Source organism: Eleutherodactylus coqui, chromosome 10 (genome assembly GCF_035609145.1).
Source record: "Eleutherodactylus coqui strain aEleCoq1 chromosome 10, aEleCoq1.hap1, whole genome shotgun sequence".
Taxonomy (NCBI): Eukaryota; Metazoa; Chordata; class Amphibia; order Anura; family Eleutherodactylidae; genus Eleutherodactylus; species Eleutherodactylus coqui.
Window position 1 is genome coordinate 36,600,709 of NC_089846.1, and position 12,683 is coordinate 36,613,391.

General features: G+C 45.0%; 1 protein-coding gene across 4 annotated transcripts in view; it reads left to right on the forward strand.

Moving 5' to 3' along the window:
* The first annotated feature begins 4,259 nt into the window (after nt 1-4,259).
* STRBP (spermatid perinuclear RNA binding protein) overlaps nt 4,260-12,683 on the forward strand; it is a 134,087-nt gene continuing 125,663 nt past the window's right edge. For 2 of the 4 annotated variants that reach the window (XM_066580807.1, XM_066580810.1), the window contains exon 1: nt 4,260-4,349. The gene's annotated coding sequence lies outside the window, so the exon portion shown is untranslated. Of the gene's footprint in view, nt 4,350-5,480; nt 5,545-6,006; nt 6,154-12,683 lie in introns of those variants that run through there. The other 2 variants (XM_066580809.1, XM_066580808.1) reach the window with 2 other exon arrangements.

Below are 12,683 nucleotides of genomic sequence, written 5' to 3' on the forward strand. Positions count from 1 at the left end.
TCCTAAAAACTCAGTGTGAAACTAACCCCGGTGTTTTTTTTTTTAATGCCGCGGTTTTAGTAGCGGTGTTTTGGGTGCATTTTGTGGCCAGATGCCAGCAAGAAGTCAGTGGAGAATTCTGAAACCCGCTACAAACACTGCATTTTTTTTTTTGCAGACTTTTTTAAAGTATTTTTCTGGATCAGTTCTGTTTTTCTTTTGCAATCGCAGCATCTTCCAGGTAGGAACTTTTTGCACGGGCTTCTCTAAAAAGAAAAAAAAAAACATCTCTAAAAAGTTGCTTGCAGTTAAAACAGTTGCTTTGCGTGTTTTTTTTAGTGCAGAAATCGCCAAAACAAAAAGTGTGCGTGAAGGAAGTCTTCTTGAAGTTTTTTCCCATCTATTAGCTTATGGCTACACAACGACACGAGTCCAGCAAATTAGGTTAAAAAAACAGCCGAATCGCTGACAAGTCACAGTCCTACGCAACTTACATGGATGTCTACTGTGAAACGGATGCTTGCGACCTGCAACTAAAACCGAACCGATTTTTTATGCCTGTTGTGTCGTAGTTGCCTTAGGTCAAAGGTCGCAACATGACCCTCATCAATAATCATTAGATGTAACGGTGTCACCTAAGGGATTCAGAAGCATTCCATACATTTAGATCCATCCGTTTGTTGACTTCTCTTGCACAAAAAATAAAAAAAGTAGTCATGTGTGCATTTTTTACTTGAATAGTAGCGGCAGGCAGAGGCGTAACTTGAAGCTCCTGGGCCCCGATGCAAAACTTGTAACAGAGCCCCCAACTATAATGCTTTACTTATAGTACTGGGTTCCCTATATGGAGAAGAGAGGCCTTATGGGCCCCCTAAGGCTCCTGGGCCCGGGTGCAACCGCATCCCCTGCATCCTCTATAGTTACGCCCCTGCGGCAGGTCGTATGGCTGTAAGTCCGGTTTCAGACAAGCATATTGTAACGCGCCCGTAATATGAATCTGTATTACAGATGACCAAATACGGAGCAGATATATACATCTGAAAGCAGCATAAGGGCTTATTCACACGACGCGCACAAAACTCGCCTGAGTATGTCAAATATTCTGAATGCGCACACAAGCGTGTTCTATATTCCGGTGTTCCCTTGTATTCAATGAGACCTTGAAAGAAATCGCATGGCACTCGCACGCCATGCCATGTGCCTGCGAGTGCGATATCTTTTCTTGCGCAGTTATGCAAAGTTTAAGCAAAAATGCGTTGCTGCGGGGCGAAAATCGCAGATTTGCAAGCACGATATTTCGGGCCGATGTTCTTGGCCTGATATTGTGCTTGCCCGTGTGAATGCCTTACGGCGACATTTATGCAGGCATTCAGACGGCCACATTTACGCAGGCATTTCTGCGTGTATAAATGTCGCAGGTAAAACACGACCTTGCGATGCGCTGGGTTAAAATTGCTTCATTCCGACGAACGTTTTTTCCGTGCAAAATATTCACGCGAATATTCAAAACATGGAAGCTGCGCAATCTTTTTTGCTCGTCTTTTTTTATGCGGCGCGTGAGAATATAGATCTTGCCGTATCTTTTGCTGTGATGCGCAGTCACCTCCCATAGACGTCTATGGCAGCTAGAAAAAAAAGGGAGGTGAATGGAGTTACACTGCGCACAATACCGGGAAAAAGAAGACCGCTCGCCGTAATTAGGGATTAATTGCAATTCCGAGCATTTTAATCCAATCATTGCTTCCATCGCTTCGGCGTGTTTTTTTTACATTCATGTGAATGGCTTTAAATACGCCAATTAAGATTGGGACTCAATCGGGTCATTCATGCGAATATACGGTGTGTACGGGCGAACGTATGAATGCACACGGTGGTGTAAAGGAGCCCTCAGGCTGTATTCACATTGGTGAGTGCGATTGCGGTTTTCCCTGATCTGCACTCCCTGCTTCTTTCTTTCATGTGGTCTCCATGGTAACTTGCATTTAAAAATGCCTCGCATGCAAATGGCGTAAAAAATAAAGGGTGATTCTTGAAGAATTGCACAAAAATAGGACATGCGGTGATTTTTCTTGGGCTATTTATTCCAAAAGCAAAATCGCTTGTGTGAATTATTCCGCTCAAACAAATGGGATCTTTTCCCGCGCCATTTTTGTCCATCTCGGAATCGGAAAGAACTAACACAGGAGAATCGGTCGCTGATTTGCTGCTGATTTTGTCGCAGGTTTGGAAGCAGATCCGCAGCAGATTTCACCCTTTCACTAGAATTCAAATTGAAGGGAACAAATCTGCCCCAGATCCGCGCCAAGACCCTCGACAAAGTCTGCAACAAACCCGCGACAAAGTCTGCAACACACCCGCGACAAAGTCTGCAACAAACCAGTGACAAAGTCTGCAACAAACCCGCGACATATGTATGAATGTTAGCGGTGACACATGTTCACCGCTTAGGAACTCGCTTGTTAGGGGTCATTCACACGGCCGGATGTGGGCTTCGGTCCGCAAACATACCGCATACTTACGGGCTGAGGGCGGTTTTAGAAGACCGTATGCGCAACAATGCTCGCCAGCGGGGTGCGTAGTTACGCATTAATGAGGTATGTCCGTTTTTTCCTGTGCAAAAAAACAAACAAACTGCAGCATGCCCCACAGAAGTCAATGGAGGGTGCAAATGCGCACGCAATATGTAAGGAGACGCGTGAAACACTACGGAATGGCGCAGAAAAAAATAACACATCTGGAGCTCATTAGACTAATTAGCTATTCCTAATTCCTATTTGTGCATCTTTGGTTGCCGCACACAAATGAACATGCCCTACGGGCACAAAATGTACAGTAAAACATGCCGATGTGTGCGCCAAAAACCATCGTTGAGGGCTTCATCACATGGGCGTGTTTTAGTCCCGTCGCGTTACGAGACCGCTATAATCACGGCTGCATAACAGGACGGAATGAAGTCATTGACTTTACTGGTTTCGTTTTCACTAGTGGTATTCTCGCCCGTTAGTAGTACGGCGAGAAAAGACAGGGCAGAACCTATTTTCAAGCTTTTCGCACGCGGTAGCTTCCATTTTGAATACTCCGAGAAAAAAACAAAAACCCGTTGATACGCAACTACACTCCGTAGCGGAGAGCGTAGTTGCGCATATGCCTATGCGTTTTTGCCCTTCAGTCCACAAATACGCTACACTCGGGCGTGCACAAATACATATACGCTCATGTGAAGGAGGCCTCGGGAACCTACGTGTTTGGGCTCATTCACACGGCCATATTAGAGTATCGATCTGTAAACACGCAACGTATTTACGGGCTGAAATTGTAGTATTCGTTGTATATTCCATTTATAGCAGTTTGGTTTTTTTGCACATGAAAACACTGTGTATTTTCATGCGCTAAAAAACCTTACGAAACTCCCTTGGTTTCAACGCAAATGCGCAGCGAATATGCAGGCTTCCTGTGTATTTACGCAAGCCCATCGCTTTCAATGGGCTATTTTGGTGCGTAATACAGAGAAAAATAGGACTTCTTTTTTTTTTTTTTTAACTTGACCGAAAAATACGCAGCTGTGAATGAACCCATTGAAATCAACGGGGTCTATTCAATGCGTTAAAAATTACCACGCAAGAGTCCTTGTAGACGAACTGATTCTCGCTTGAACAAGTGAGTGACATCACTGCCCTCTCATGCCACCATTTTAGACAGGCGGAAGCGTCGTTGGCTCGTTCAAACGAGAAATCCTTCAGTCTTTCCCATTCGCTGTAGAAGCGAACGCGAGCGACTGAGGATCGCTGTTAAACCGGACGAGCCAACCATGGGCGTTGTACCTGCCGAAAATGAACGGAAAGCGAACGATCCTCGTTCAGACGCTGACTGGCGTTTGGACCAAACGATTATCGTTCATATTCGCGCGTTCTGTGTAAAGGGGTGTTTATACATATATATATATGGCCGTGTGAATGAGCCCTTATACTGCGGGCTGAATTATAGTTTATTATACACCACATCCATGGTAATGAGCCATGGACGTACTCCTTCCATTGTACTACTTTGACATAACCCTGGCGCAGTGCTCAGCCGGTCCAGCAGGCTGTCATGAGGTAAGTATGGGCGCCGGGGGGCTATGAGGTAATCTCAGCGCTCCCTCAGGTGCAGCCTCCCTGCTCGCCCCCCCACCCCGCGCGCTTCCCGCTCAGGTGCCCAGTACGTGCTCACTGCGCGCCCCCTCAGGTGCAGGAGGAGGGGGCGGGGCTGCAGGAGGCTTTCGTCCAATGGGAGCAGGTAGCGCGGTCACGTGCTCAGCGCTGGGATCGCGCCCTGCTTGGTGTGTGAAGAGGATAAGGAGGAGGAGGCGGCGGAGCATCACCGGGAGCCCGGTAACTACTGCTGCGGGGGGCGGCCCCGGGGGAGGACATAGACGGGGGGCCGGGAGGGTCTGAGCATGTGCTGGGGAGATGGCGGCAGTGCGGAGAAGGGAATAAGGTGCACCGAGAGTTGTCCTGTGAGTGCGGTCACCGGCAGTAGCGGCGGTCCGGGTGAGGGGAGGAGCGTGGTGTGTGACCTGTCAGTGCGGTGCCCTCTGCGCCATCTGCAGCCCATCCATAATACATGCTGTGTAGTAGTGAGCGGCGGGATGAGCGCCTTATTATAAGTTACTCCTGTCCTTTGTGCTGATGTGACCGGGCTGTGAGCGCCGCTCCTGCTGTTAATGCAGCATCTCTGTGCTACAGGCTCTGCTGCATGGGGGCAGCAGCTGGTCCCTGTCAGCGGGTCACACATGGAGGATGCTGAGAAGTCACCATCTATCCCTCTACTGGACGATGCACCATCATTTCCAAGGGTCACCTATTTAAAGGGTGCAGAATTAATGATTTTTTTTAATTTTTTTTTAAAGAAATTTGCAAATCCCCTTTTTTTAAAAAAAAAAAATTTAAAAAAATTCTCATCTTCATAATTCAAACCGGTCTGATTTGCGTCAAAACTAGCGAATAAATCGTCCCCTGCCGAGTTCCATCCGAGGCGGTGCTGCACCGCGGTGTACGGGACAAATTCCCATCGGGGCAGAAGTGTGGCTTTGTCAGTCTAGGGTTAATTTAAAGGGGCTGGGATTAGTGTGCATGCTCACTATGTATCCCCGCATCTATCTCTGGATGCCCTCTGTATGGTCTTCCTGCACATGGTCCCCGCAGCTTGTTGTTGTTGGCTAATGTTGCCATGGTTGCCGCTAATCTACACCGCACTCCCTTGCTTTGTACAATCGCAGCGCTGTTGTTGCACGGCATTGACGTTGTGTCTTGTGCAGCATTGCCGCTCGGCTGTAACGTGGTGCAGCTCCAGTGTGCAGTGCATCGCACTGCATGCTCCGTGGTCCAGACTTGTTTGCTTTGACTCCTTCTTTTAAGCACCTCTTCATGAATAGGGATTTGTTCTTGCCCGTGCACATGCGCCGTGCGCCCCCTTAGCAGGTCTGCCAGATGGTGTCCCTCACACTCCAGTCAGTTTCTCACGTTGCTGCTGCGGGACAGACTGTGCTGAGAGGAGCTTGTAGGATGAATGGAAAATGAAGCCCAGGTACCTGCTCTGCGTGTGCTGGGGACCGGTTGTGTGCTGCTGGTATACATAGACTATTCTGGGATGGCGTTTAGATTTAGGTTTATGTTTTATATTTATTTATTATTGCAATATTTTAGCATTTTTTTGTTTCTCTTCATACTTGTGAAATATTGCATTTAGTTGTGATGTTGCGTTTTACATAGTGTGGTTCCTAGACTTCAGTGCTGCTCTTTATACTATATCTATCTATCTATCTATCTATCTATCTATCTATCTATCTATCTATCTATCTATCTATCTATCTATCTATCTATCCTTTTCCTCCCACGTTGCAGGATGTCTCACTTTTCTGCTCTTCATCCTTCTGTATTGTTACATTGTATCAATCTATACGTTCTTAGGGTCTCCTCCCACATTGCAAAACTAAACAGGTTAGTCCAGCAATGTGCTCATTGTCTTAAAGGTGTCTCCGGTCTGTGTGCTCATCCATCATCAGACTCTTCTAAAGTTGTTCAACCAACTTGTGCCTAGATTTGGCATTTGATGACTTCTGTGGGCATACATCGTACGGGACACTCCACTACAGAGGTGCTTGTATAAAGGATACAGAGTGATCCGGGCAGTTTTGTAAGTTGTTTTTGGGATGAGCTGCTCCTCCTGTTGTGTTTCTTACTTGCTTTATCTTTTGCTGTGGGTGACCTGTTTTTTCCCCTCATCACCGGTTGTATCTGTTTTCCGTGCTCTCTTTGAGGATAGTGCAGACTGTATCCTTGTGGTTTTGCCTGATATGCACCCATTGATGTCTACGATTAACACCCCGGTGGTTGCAAAGCTGATATTTACTTTATTCCGCCAACGACTTTTTAGGTCTTCCTTCTCGCCGGCGCAGTTCTTGAGGAGCAGAGTACAACTTCTTTGCTGCTCCTCATTACACAGTAATATAGCTGGGGTTACAATTTTAAGGATCTGCAACCTCACTGCTAGTTTTCTTATTAAGAGGTATAATGCGGCCATTGTAGGCTCATGTCGCCCAGAAATTCTGTAATCATACGCTAAAGTCACAGAGAGACTGCAGGAGGGTGCAATATAACTGAATTATACCTTTTTTTGAAAATGTTGAGCTATTCATCATAATCCAATTACGGGCGAACAGACAGGAGCGAGGCTGACCCGCTGGAATGCCTAGCCGCTCCTGTGTCACCATGGGAAGGAATGGCACTTCAGATGAAGCTATTTATTAAAGTCGTTAACCCATTCATTGCTGTCATAACCTATAGTTAGCTGTTTTTGGCTAGGTGAATTGTTTTGTAGGTGCGATGGATCTGATGGGAAATATTTTTAGAATGGGCTCGTTAAGTAATCTGCCGTGGTGTTGTGTTTTTTTTTTTTTTTGGGGTGGGGGTGGATTTGGCTCAGATGATGGACTCTTTTGCGTCTGACCAAACTTCACGGGGACATCTTGATGATGATCTTGTATATTTTGTTTGCCGTAAGATGCGATGGATGACTGACACATTTACTGTAAGCGATCTGCCATTGAATCCAGTGCATAGTGCCTCCCTGTGTGCACGGATTTTCCTTGTGCAGCTGCCAACAGCAGGAGTGTTTATATACAAGCCTCGTCTTTTACTAAATTGCTTCTGTGTAATTATTTTCTTTAGCATGTGACATTAGCTTCTATTAGTTGCATGTTTGTTTATGGATATGATTTCCTCAGTAAAGGCTCCATTCACCATGTTACTACCTGCGATTTACCATGTAGTGTCTTGGAAGGGTCCTCGTACACCTTCTTCTTAGTTTAACCATTGCTAGGTGATTATTTGCAGTGTGCCTTGTACTTCCCTGTTCAGGTTTACGTCAGAACAGTTGTACTATATATGATGGTAACATCTGAAATGTTAGAAATTGCATCTGATGACTGGCTGAACGGCTTGTGATTTTATAATTTTTGGGATTGCTCTATTTGGAAGTTGCATAAATATCAGTTCCCCAATATGATGCTGTAATTGGTGCTGCTCCAGTCTCTATTATGACATTGCTACCATAGCTAGAGGGATTGATTAATGCGGTTTGTAACCTAATGCTGGAAACTGCTGCTGAAACCTTCAGAATACAAAATTGTAAAAGTTTTAGGCAGGTATGAAAGTAAAAATGTAACAAAGTAAGAATAAAAAATAGGCAAATTTATTCTGCAGCAGGACAATGACCCCCAAACAGTGTTGAATGGCATTGGCTTTATCTTCAGTGTAAAGAATACCAAGGAGTCCTGGAAGGGATGCTATGGCCCCCATATAAAGCTCAGCATCATCCAGTCTGTCTGGGATTACATGAAGAGACCAGGAGGATTTGCACAAACCAACATCCGCAGAAGACCTTTGCTTAGTTCTCCAAGATGTTTGGAACAACCTCCCTGCTGAGTTCCTTCAAAAACTGTGTGCAAGTGTAGCGAGAAGAACTGATGCTGTTTTAAAGATAAATGATGGTCACCCCAAATATTGAGTTTTGACTTCGATTTCTCTTTTGTTCCTTCAGTTTGAACTTTGTTAACTGGCCAAAAGACTCTAAACACTTCTGTCTCTGAAAGCATTCTTACCTGGCAGCATTTGTTTTCCACACCTGCCTAAAACTTCTGCACAGTGCTGTAGATTGGGTTATTACTTAAAGTTACCTGATGCCTTAAGCCAACAAGAGGCTGTTGTGTAGTCGGGTGTTAGCAGGCTCCTTTATACCAGGAAACTGCATCTAATGACAGAAGTGACTAAAAATGAAGATCTCCTAAAATGTCTGTATTCAGTGTTGTGCTGTCATCAGTAAGCTGCAGACCACAGCGGTACGTGGCTTCCTTGTTACCCGATCTGTCAGATGTTCGGAATACGCATTCAGGTCTGTGTGCTGTAACCCCATTCGAAGAGACTGTTTGCAGCCTTCCCTGAGGGCATCATAAGGTTATACCTGTCACACTGGTTGTAGTGATAGGTCTGCTGTGTAGATCTGTGCAGTAGGTTTGGAGAAACTTGTATTAGTAGCAGCCAAAAACAGAACTAGTCCTGAATATTTATGAGCTACACTCTAGCCACACCCACCTCACCCTCCAGCCAATGATTGGCAGCTCTCTCTCACTGCAAAGTAATAAGCAGACTGCTATCAATCATTGGCTGGAGGGCAGGATGGGAGTAGCTAACCTGCAGCTCATGAATATCCACGACTACTCTAGCTAGACCTCTACACATATGCTGCTACTGATAAAAGGCTATCGAATTACTAACAGCAACCTGTCTGAGTTACATGTGGTGATGTCACCATCATGTGATCAGTCATTGGCGCTCTGAGCTCCGCCCCTGATCACATGACTGACATCACAGGTCCTAAAACATGCAGAGCCTGACGCATATATTTATATTCCACAACACTTCTGCTCGATTCAACCCAAACAACCAATCATTGTGAATCAGCCAACCTAAACAACCAATCAGGTTGTGAATCGAGCAGACGTGTTGTGGAATATAGATATATGCGAGCCTGACAGCCGTGTGCTTACAGGACCTGTGATGTCAGTCATGTGATCAGGGGCGGAGCTCAGAGACCCAGTGACCACTTGATGGTGACATCATCAGAGGTCCTATGAGCACATGGCTGCTGTTCGGCTCTGCTGGTTTAGGACTTGTAACCAACTCCAATCCCTTTTCATTATATTAAGGGTGCATTGCACAACCAGAAACGCTGATACTAGTTATTTACAGATACACTCAGCAGATATTATTGTAATGTGTGACTGTCATTACCTTAGGCCGCCTGCACATCGGTGGATTTTTGCTGCGGAATCCACGGCGGGGATCCGCAGCAAATACTGTCCGTAACATGCTATGGGAAATCGATTCTTCCTGCACATGAGTGGAAATCAATTGCGATATCTGCTCGCGGAGGAAAATTCGCTGCATGTTTTTTTTTTTTTCTGCGTGGATTCCAAGCAGACGGCTGCCATTGAAGTCAATGGAAGCTGACCGGCCCGTTCGCAATTAACACTGCGGTGAGGTCACGGGTTCTGCATCATCACCCAGCAACACCGTAGTAAAAATTAAACATTTGAAAAAATAAATAAATCATTTGTGCTGCACCTTTCTGATGGCGGCTCACCATCAGAGAAAATACAGGTATGCTGGGTTGCCGGCCACGGTCACAGATGGAACCCGCATGTGGAATCTGGCCCTGTCATGTCCAGGCAGCCTTATACTGCCCTGAGAGATGGGTGCAGAAAGATGGTGCCAGGGTCTCTTTAAGTGGTTGAGCTGTATAACAATAGCAGCGCTTGTAAAGAAAATTGGTGCTTGCACTTCTACTTTGTTGTGCTGAGATCACTAAATGTTTTAGTGTCTTTTACCAAATTTCTTTCCTGCGGTTCAAGGGGTTTGTGTAAATTGAGCTCCGTTCCTTTTCTAGTGAAAAGTTTAGCCACTTTCTTATATATTTTTGTATTTCAGTTTCTCCCTATTTATATGATCTGTTTTCTGTCAGTTGTTACATTCGCAAGATAAGATGATCCATAAAGTAGCTGGACTCTGGAAAGATACATTGTAGCAAACCATTAGGACGGGGAAAGACGCATACTGCTGATGTACCATAATCCAAGCATAGAGGATTGCCTAGGGAGTTTAGGTAGAGTCCCATGTGGCGCAATGTTCTGCTACAGAAATCTGCCATACAATCCGCATGTATTATAGGAACGTGCGCCACATGTGAATTGACCATTATGGTAAACTACTTTGCTGTGACACCCATGTTAGTGTGCAGTTCAGGGTTTCCATCTTTAGGCTCCATTTTTGGAGGGGAAAAAACTGAACTAAAACTGGGCAAAAGGATGTTTTTTATTTTTTTTTATTTTTAATTTTAAAAAAATTCCACCGGGTTTCCTTTTTTTTTTTTTTTTTTTGGTCAAAGCATTCTGCAGTGTTCCTTCAAAAATGTAAAACATGGCATAATGAAAGCAAACAGAAGCATTTTTAAAAAAGAAAACTGAGCAGAGAGACAAGAGAAACCTGTGACAGAATTTGTCATCCCTAATAATGTTATATAAAACTGGAGAACTTGTATGTTTCTTAAAGCTAGGGTAAATGTTTAAACCGGTTTACTAAAGTGAATGGAGGATTGACCTTTTCCTTGGTTGTAGGATCAGGCTGCTCTCACACAGGCGGCTGTACAAGTGCAGCGTTTTACAGCATTTTGGATCGCGTTCAACTGTGTTTTTAAACTCACCCCATCATTGCAATGGCTGATGAGGGGCGTTAAAAATTGCTGGAATGTACTAAAATAGAGAAGACCTGGTTATACATGGTAGAAGTAATGCTGGAAGACTGGATCAGAGATGGGATTTCATGCAGAGCTGGCATGAAATCACAGATGAAATAGTACAGTGTGCTGCGCTACTCCATCTGGGAACATTTCTTGTATTCCAGAAGCTGAGCTGACCCCTTTTATAGTTGTGGGGTCTGTTTGGTGTTCTTGGTATGTCTTCCCGGTCCAACAACTTGTAGTCTTTCTGTGGGCAGCTCCTAGGATGGTGACTAACAGAAACCAATGACAGCAGTGTGCACGTGATCTAAAAGACACAGCAGTAACAAACCCTATAAAGACACTCGTGGATTATAAACTGCTCTGTAGTTGGGCGTGATGTGTGATTGTAGGTCTGAAACAAGTGTCTACAACTATGCATTTGCCGTAAACTATATACTGGTGTGGTAAGTCCTGTGGATCTTTGGTTGAGGGGGTTCCATACAGTGCTAGTGTGTTGTTTTTCCGCACCATAACATGCCACTTGTTGGTGACTAGCTGTGAGGTAGAAGCTATTAATAATTTGAAGTCCACATTGGAGTTCCTACAGGATACTTTCATCATTGGTTGGTCTTGGTGACTCAGGAAGCTAGTATTAGAAAGCTAGAGGTATGGTCGATTTACATGTAATGAGCGATAAACTAATTTGAGCAATAATCATGTAGTGTAAATGCAAAAAAACAAATCACTCTTCGTTTGCAAGCCATAATCGCTGACTTTCAGTCAGCATAAAAACTGTTACTGACTCCTCCTTCCATGTAAACGCACCCCGTCACATAGAAGGTGAAGCGCAGAGCGAGAAGCCTGCGATCCAACAACAATGTCTGTCTAAATGCTCTGCACGAGTGCTAACGACCTTAGGTGTGATGTCAGAGTTCGTGCAGTCGTTTAACTGACTGTCTTGCCATGTAAAATGGCCATTAAGGGCCATTATCTTATCAGTTTTTCTACATTGCTTTATCATACATGCGCATTTAGACGGGACGAATGTCGGGCAAGCGATGCCCAAAACTCCTACCCGCTCACGTGCTTTTGCGCAGCAGTGAATATCGTTGCTTTACAGCAGGGTGGCTGCACAGGAACCATGCCTGCTCCTCTGCAAAAGCATGGATGGATTTTTATTGACTTCAATGGAAGCTGTCAGTGCGAAATCCGCACAGAAATAGAAAATGCTGCGATGTCTCCCCTGCAAGCGGAAAATTGCATTCCTCTTGTAGAGGAAATCGTGTTTTGCCATAGCATGCTACGGGTGGTATTTGCTGTGGCATCCGGAGGCGGACACCCACTCCGGATTCTGCAATGCAAATTTGCCCATGGCAGGTCCTGTGAACCCTATAAACTATAATTATGGTCTCGTAGGACATGGGGTGTGACATTATTAATAGCCACCTGCCTGTTCCCTTACCTAGGAAGCCACCCAGGAAGTCTCCATACCGGCAGAGAGGAAATGGGGAGGCAGCTGAATATGAAAATCACTTCTCTGACTTGGCAGCCCCTGTCCTGCGAGGCCATACGTTTGTTTATTGGGTTCCCAAGACCTGATGGGTTCAGTTTAAGATGTTGGTAATGTCTCAGATAAACGCAGTATAAATATTGTGCTTGGAGTCGGCTCGGAGGGGCTAAGCTTTTTAATGGTTTTCTTCCAGGTAATCGTCTTATTTACTCTATAGTTAAATGGAATAAAAACGTCTTTTCCAGCGCTTACTACTTGGCTTTCGACATGTTCTTTTCTGTGCATGTTAGTAAGGGTTAACAAGTTGTTAGCCGACTGCACAGAATGGCGCAGTCATCTTAAAGCAGGCCTCCTGGGTGCTGTTTCAATTTACTAGTTT